Here is an 8,357-nt window from a genome sequence, read left to right as displayed (position 1 = left end):
TATTTCACTCGCAATGTTATTATGTATAACGCACATAATTTTGAATCTAATGTGACTTCATTAAACACGCTTTTTAAATCATTGATATGCGCCGCCAGAAGGAGTACCATGTGGCGGCGCATAACCTTCGGTTTAAGATTGTGCTGAAATTCTTGAGATCACCCTAAAACAGTCGAACGAGTAAGACTCTATGAACGTGCTTGCCATTCGAGGTCATCTTGATTTCGAAAAAGACATTTTTCCTCGCAAATTTGCACCACGCATCAAACACCACCGACGGTTCGTGGTGCTTGGTGTTTTGTGTGTTTGGCCAAAATGATAGATCTATCGTATCCTTTGACTCGTAGCTCCGATTTAGTCTCCGTTTTTTTTTCAAATTGTGTATTTTTTCGAGATTTATCCATTGACAAACTACCGTATGTGGTTTGTCCCAAATATTTTTCGAAACGATACCTCAAAAGCCTTCAATTTTTCCTTTTTTCTATTTTTAACCGTTTCCAATATCTTTCATATTATTCCTTTTGTGTATGCATGACTTAGCATGGTACATATTGTTTTAAGGCCTATTATTTCACTCACAATGTAATTATGTACAACACATAATTATGTATAACGCATATAATTTTGAATCTAGTGTCACTTCATTAAATACGCATTTTAAATCACTAATACGCGCCGCCAAATGGAGTACCATTTGGCGGCGCATAACCTTTGGTTTCAGGATGCCGAAAAAAGACAGTTTACTTATTTTTAATGTTCACTTTGAACGTTTTCAATTTATATCGTATTATTCCTTTTTGTATGCATGACTTAGCATCGTATATATAGTTTTAAGGCCTATTATTTCACTCGCAATGTAATTATGGATAACGCACATAATTTTGAATCTAATGTCACTTCATTAAACACGCTTGCCAGATGGAGTACCATTTGGCGGCGCATAACCTTAGGTTTCGGATTGTGCGGAAATTCTCGAGATCACCCTAAGACGGTCGAACGAGAAAGGCTCTATGAACGTGCTTGCCATTCGAGGTCATCTAGATTCATAAAAAGACATTTTTCCTCGCAAATTCGCACCACGCATGAAACACCACCGACGGTTCGTTATGCTTGGTGTTTTGTGTCTTTGGCCAAAATGATAGATCTATCGTATCTTTTGACTCGTAGCTCCGATTTAGTCACGTTTTTTTTAAATCGTGTATTTTTTCGAGATCTATCAGTTGGCAAACTGCCGTAGGCGGTTTGTCCCAAATATTTTTCGAAACAAGACCTCGAAAGCCTTCAATTTTGCCTTTTTTTTTCTTCTATTTTTGACCATTTTGAATTTCTTTCATATTATTCCTTTTGTGTATGCATGACTTAGCATGGAACATGTTTTTTTAAGGCCTATTATTTCACTCACAAAGTAATTATGTATAACGCATATAATTTTGAATCTAGTGTCACTTCATTAAACACGCATTTTAATTCACTAATACGCGCCGCCAAATGGAGTACCATTTGGCGGCGCATAAACTTTGGTTTCAGATTGTGCTGGAATTATCGAGATCACCCCAAAACGACCCTAACATCAAGACTCTCGGAAAGTGTCTTGCCATTCGAGGTCCTCAGGATGCCGAAAAAATACATTTTACTCATTTTTAATGTTATCTTTGAACGTTTTCATTTTATATCATATTATTCCTTTTTTTATGCATGACATAGCATGGTATATATAGTTTTAAGGAATATTATTTCACTCGCAATGTAATTATGTATAACGCATATAAATTGGAATCTAATGTCACTTCATTAAACACGTTTTTTAAATCATTAATATGCGTGGCCAGATGGAGTACCGTTTGGCTGTGTATAACCTTGGGTTTCAGATTGTGCGGAAATTCTCGAGATCACCCTAAAACGTTCAAACGATCAAGACTCTATGAACGTACTTGCCATTCGAGGTCATCTAGATTCCGAAAAAGACATTTTTCCTTTCAAATTTGCACCGAGCACCAAACACCACCGACGGTTCGTTGTGATTGGTGTTTTGTGTCTTTGGCCGAAATGATAGATCTATCGTATCTTTTGACTTGTAGCTCTGATTTAGTCACCGTTATTTTCAAATCGTGTATTTTTTCGAGATCTATCCGTTTGTCCATATATTTTTCGAAACGAGACCTCGAAAGCCTTAAATTTTGGATTTTTTTTCTATTTTTGACCGTTTTGAATTTCTTTCGTATTATTCCTTTTGTGTATGCATGACTTAGCATGGTACATATTATTTTAAGACCTATTATTTCACTCACAATGTAATTATGTATAACGCATATAATTATGAATCTAGTGACACTTCATTAAATACGCATTTTACATCACTAATACGTGCCGCCAAATGGGGTACCATTTGGCGCCGCATAACCTTTGGTTTCAGATTGTGCTGAAATTCTCGAGATCACCCCTAAAACGAACCTAACATCAAGACTCTTGCCATTCGAGGTCCTCATGATGCCGAAAAAAGACAGTTTACTCATTTTTAATGTTCTCTTTGAACGTTTTCAATTTATATGGTATTATTCCTTTTTGTATGCATGACTTAGCATGGTATATATAGTTTTAAGACCTATTATTTTACTCGCAATGTTATTATGTATAACGCACTTAATTTTGAATCTAATGTCACTTCATTAAACAAGCTTTTTAAATCATTAATATGCGACGCCAGATGGAGTACCATGTGGCAGCGCATAACCTTCGTTTTCAGATTGTGCTGAAATTCTCGAGATCACTTTAAAACAGTCGAACGAGCAAGACACTATGAACGTGCTTTCCATTCGAGGTAATCTTGATTCCAAAAAAGACATTTTTCTTCGCAAATTCGCACCACGCATCAAACACCATCGACGGTTCGTGGTGCTTGGTGTTTCGTATGTTTGGCCAAAATGACAGATATATCGTATCTTTTGACTCGTAGCTCCGATTTAGTCATCTTTTTTTTTCAAATTGTGTATTTTTTCTAGATTTATCCGTTGACAAACAGCCGTAGGCGGTTTGCCTTTTTTCTATTTTTGACCGTTTAGAATATCTTTCATATTATTCCTTTTGTGTATGCATGACTTAGCATGGTACATATTGTTTTAAAGACGATTATTTCACTCACAATTTAATTATGTATAACGCATAATTATGTATAACGCATAATTATGTATAACACATATAATTTTGAATTTAGTGTCACTTCATTAATTACGCATTTTAAATCACTAATAGGCGCCGCCAAATGGATTACAATTTGTCGGTGCATAACCTTTGGTTTCAGATTGTGCTGAAATTCTCGAGATCACCCTAAAACGACCCTAACATCAACACTCTCATAAAGTCACTTACCATTCGACGTCGTCAGGATGCCGAAAAAAGACAGTTTACTCATTTTTAATGTTCACTTTGAACGTTTTCAATTTATATCGTATTATTCCTTTTTGTATGCATGACTTAGCATGGTATATATAGTTTTAAGGCCTATTATTTCACTCGCAATGTAATTATGTATAACGCATATAATTATGAATCTAATGTCACTTCATTAAACATGCTTTTTAAATCATTAATATGCGCCACCAGATGGAGTACCATTAGGCGGCGCATAACCTTGGGTTTTGGATTGTGCGGAAATTCTTGAGATCACCATAAACGGTCGAACGAGAAAGACTCTATGAACGTGCTTGCCATTCGAGGTCATCTAGAATCATAAAAAGACATTTTTCCTCGCAAATTCGCACCACGCACCAAACCCCACTAACGGGTCGTTGTGATTGGTGTTTTGTGTCTTTGGCCAAAATGATAGATCTATTGTATCTTTTGACTCGTAGCTACGATTTAGTCATTTTTTTTTCAAATCGTGTATTTTTTCGAGATCTATCCTTTGGCAAACTTCCGTAGGCGGTTTGTCCCAAATATTGTTCGAAACGAGACCTCAAAATCCTTCAATTTTGCCCCTTTTTTTTTTCTATTTTTGACCGTTTTGAATTTCTTTCATATTACTCCTTTTGTGTATGCATGACTTAGCATGGTACATATTTTTTAAGGCCTATTATTTCTCTCACAATATAATTATGTATAACGCATATAATTTTGAGTCTAGTGTCACTTCATTAAATACGCATTTTAAATCACTAATACGCGCCGCCAAATGGAGTACCATTTGGCGGCGCATAACCTTTGGTTTCAGATTGTGCTGAAATTCTCGAGATCACCCTAAAACGACCCTAACATCAACACTCTCGGAAAGTCTCTTGCCATTCGAGGTCCTAAGGATGCCGAAAAAAGACAGTTTACTCATTTTTAATGTTCACTTTGAACGTTTTCAATTTATATCGTATTATTCCTTTTTGTATGCATGACTTAGCATGGTATATATAGTTTTAAGGCCTATTATTTCACTCGCAATGTAATTATGTATAACGCACATAATTTTGAATTTAATGTCACTTCATTAAATGTCAAGACCCGTCCTAATCCATCTGGACGAATACATTACATTTGATTACATCGCGAGGTACTTGACCTCTATATGATACATTTTACAAACATTGCATTCGTTTTTAAAAGAAAAACTTTCATTTCATCGAAAGTTGACGGCATGCATACCATTTCATAATATATCCAACTATAATTGACTTAATAATAATCTTGATGAACTCAACGACTCGAATACAACGTCTTTTGAAATATGTCATGAATGACTCCAAGTAATATCTCTAAAATGAGTAAATGCACAGCAGAAGATTTCTTTCATACCTGAGAATAAACATGCTTTCAAGTGTCAACCAAAAGGTTGGTGAGTTCATTAGTTTATCATAATCATTCATTTTCATCATTTTAATAGACCACAAGATTTCCAGATATTTAATTGTACACGTAACCCGAGTACAAAATAATACGCGTAACCCGCGAATTAAAATCATTCATATGGAGAACACCTGGTAATCGACATTAACAAAAATGCATCTAGAATATCCCCATCATTCCGGAACTCTCATCAGATATGATAAATCGAAGTACTAAAGCATCCGTAACCCGGATGGGGTTTGTTAGGCCCAATAGATCTATCTTTAGGATTCACGTCAATTAGGGTTTCTGTTCCCTAATTCTTAGATTACCAGACTAAAAGGGTGATATTCGATTTAATAATCCAGCCATAGAATGTAGTTTTGAGTACTTGTGTCTATTTCGTCAAACGTTTATAAAATCAGCGCATGTATTCTTAGTCCCAAAAATATATATTGCAAAAGCATTTAAAAAGGGAGCAAATGAAACTCACAATACTGTATTTTGTATTAAAAATACATATGACGACATTGAACAATTGTAGGGTTGGCATCGGATTCACGAACCTATATCATTTGCATATTTATTAATACACATAATCGTAATTGAGAAATTATATATATATATATATATATATATATATATATATATATATATATATTGTTATTAATAATATACTTGTTATACTATATGTTATTTAGATGAATTTAATATATTTAATACATATGTTTTGTATAACTATTATTTATCATATGATAAAACTATGTATTAAAATTTAATATATATTTATATATTAATTGATATCTTTTACATATAGTTTAAGTAATATATTTTTAATAATAAAATATTGTGTAATGTGTTTTTATATAAAAATATCTATTTATAATAACGTTAATAATTTTAATGATATCAGTATAATAATTTTAGTAAGAATAATAGTCATGATAATAAGTTTAATAATATTAATAATGATAATATTGATAATAATACTTATGTTATTAATAATAATGATAATAATAATACTAAAATTTTTAAGATAAAGCAAATTCTAATATTAATGATAATAATAGATTTTCATTTCTTTCATAATAATAATAATAATAATAATAATAGTAATAATAATAATAATAATAATAATAATAATAATAATAATAATAATAATAATAATAATAATAATAATAATAATAATAATAATAATAAGCATAATCATACTTATAATAATAATAATAATAATAATAATAATAATAATAATTATAATGATTATAATACTTATAACTATGTTAATAATACTAATTATAATACTTATAATATTTATAACACTAGTAGTATTAACAATAACTAATAATAACGATAATAATATTAACAACAACAACAACAACAACAATAATAATAATAATAATAATAATAATAATAATAATAATAATAATAATAATAATAATGATAATGATAATAATAATAATAATAATAATAATAATAATAATAATAATAATAATAATAATAATAATAATAATAATAATAATAATAATAATAATAATAACAAAAATGATAATAATAATAATAATAATTAGAAACTACCTCAAAATGCTTTTAAAAAAAATTTGCCACCAGTAAGGATCGAACGTAAGACCTCTCGAATACCCGAACTGTGATGACCCAGAAATTTCGACTAAATTTAAACTTAATCTTTGTATGATTAACATTTCCGACACGATAAGCAAAGTCTGTAAAACTGAATCTCAAAATTTTTGAATTACTTTTATATATTTAAATACCCTTCGGTTGTTTTCGACGATTCGCGAACAATTATATGTAAATAGATACATATATACTATAACATGAAAAGGTAACAATGTATTAATTGTTTGATACCGTACATTAAACTTATTGGTTTAAATATCTATTTGAATGTATATGATAAGTTGAAATATTTATTATTAAAATTTATTTATAAATAACTTCCAATGTGTATTTAAAAACTGATTTATGTATATTAAAAAGATATATACATATATATAATAAACGATAGTAACATTCGTTTATTGATTCAATTGATATTTAGATAAGTTAACTAAAGCGTTTAAGATGAACCAGTTAAACACTAATTTGTTACAGTGTTTTCAAATTGCCACATTACTCAAAATGCTACAGTGTTTTCGAAAATCACTATTTGCTACAGTGAAATTGACTTTGCTACAGTGAATTGCTACAGTAAAATTTGACTTTGCTACAGTAACTTTGCTACAGTAAAACGCTATTATAAAAATGTATTTTAACAAATAGCGAGACGATGATTTATAGAAGTAAATGACCAAAACACTCGAAAGTTTAAGATACACTTTGAGTGATATAATTAAGGGATAATTTAAGGCTATTGATAAGGCTAAAAAGGAACATATATTTCATAGCATTATCCCCCAAGAAAGACAGGATTTTAGTTGTAATTGTTCCATATTCAAGTAATATTCGTTTATATTTAATAAGTGCGAAGACAAAAGGTGAAAACGAAGAATTGAAGACGGAAAGGTCCAAAATGCTCAAATGTACAAGATACAATTAAAAATGTTCAAATTATTGATGAAGAACGTCTAAAAATGACAAGAGTACAAGTTGCGGAACGCAAAGTACACGATATAAAATAGTACGCAAGGACGTCTGAAAATCCGGAACCGGGACCCGAGTCAAGAAGAGACGCCCGACGCAACGGACCAAAAATATCTAGTCTACTATGCACAAGAATAAAATATAATATATAAATAATTATATTAATTATTTATATATTTATATTTATTTTATATTATGTCGACAAGCTAGGAGCCAAAACAATGTGAGCTGTCCCTGGTCCTCATGCGAGTCGCATGGCCAGAAGGCCATTTCCATGCGAGTCGCATGACTCCAGATTTCAGGCCAGGTTCTATAAATTGCAACATTTTCTGCCGAGTAAAGAAAGAAAAAAAAACACACACACATACATATTACTCCGTATTTATTTTATTTATTATTTATATTATTATTATTATTATTATTATTATTATTATTATTATTATTATTATTATTATTATTATTAATAAGATTATTATTAATCTTATTATTTTTTTTAAGTGTTATTATTTTTGCGATACAAAAATAATAATGTACATCAAATATTACGACGGAGTGCTGTCCAAGTAATTTTCAAAATGAGTTTTCGAGCAAGCTAGAGCTAAGGAAATTATGGGTTATTGCCAAGGAGGTTATGGGTAATGTTCGGGGGTATTTTTTGTGAATCAAACCTCGTGTTTATCATCTCCGATGCGTCTACGTGCTTTCCTGCAATATTGTATATCAATATTAAACAGTGAGTTTCATAAGATCCCTTTTACTCTCTACATTTTTGGGCTGAGAATACATGCAAATGCTTTATTAACCGATATACAATATTTATATGCGTGAGTTTCATAAGATCCCTTTTACTCTTTACATTTTTGGGCTGAGAATACATGCAAATGCTTTATTAACCGATATACAATATTTATATGCGTGAGTTTCATTTGATCCCTTTTTAAATATATTTT

The sequence above is a fragment of the Rutidosis leptorrhynchoides genome, chromosome 1 (assembly GCF_046630445.1).
Source record: "Rutidosis leptorrhynchoides isolate AG116_Rl617_1_P2 chromosome 1, CSIRO_AGI_Rlap_v1, whole genome shotgun sequence".
NCBI classification, from domain to species: Eukaryota; Viridiplantae; Streptophyta; class Magnoliopsida; order Asterales; family Asteraceae; genus Rutidosis; species Rutidosis leptorrhynchoides.
This window is presented reverse-complemented; position numbering follows the sequence as displayed.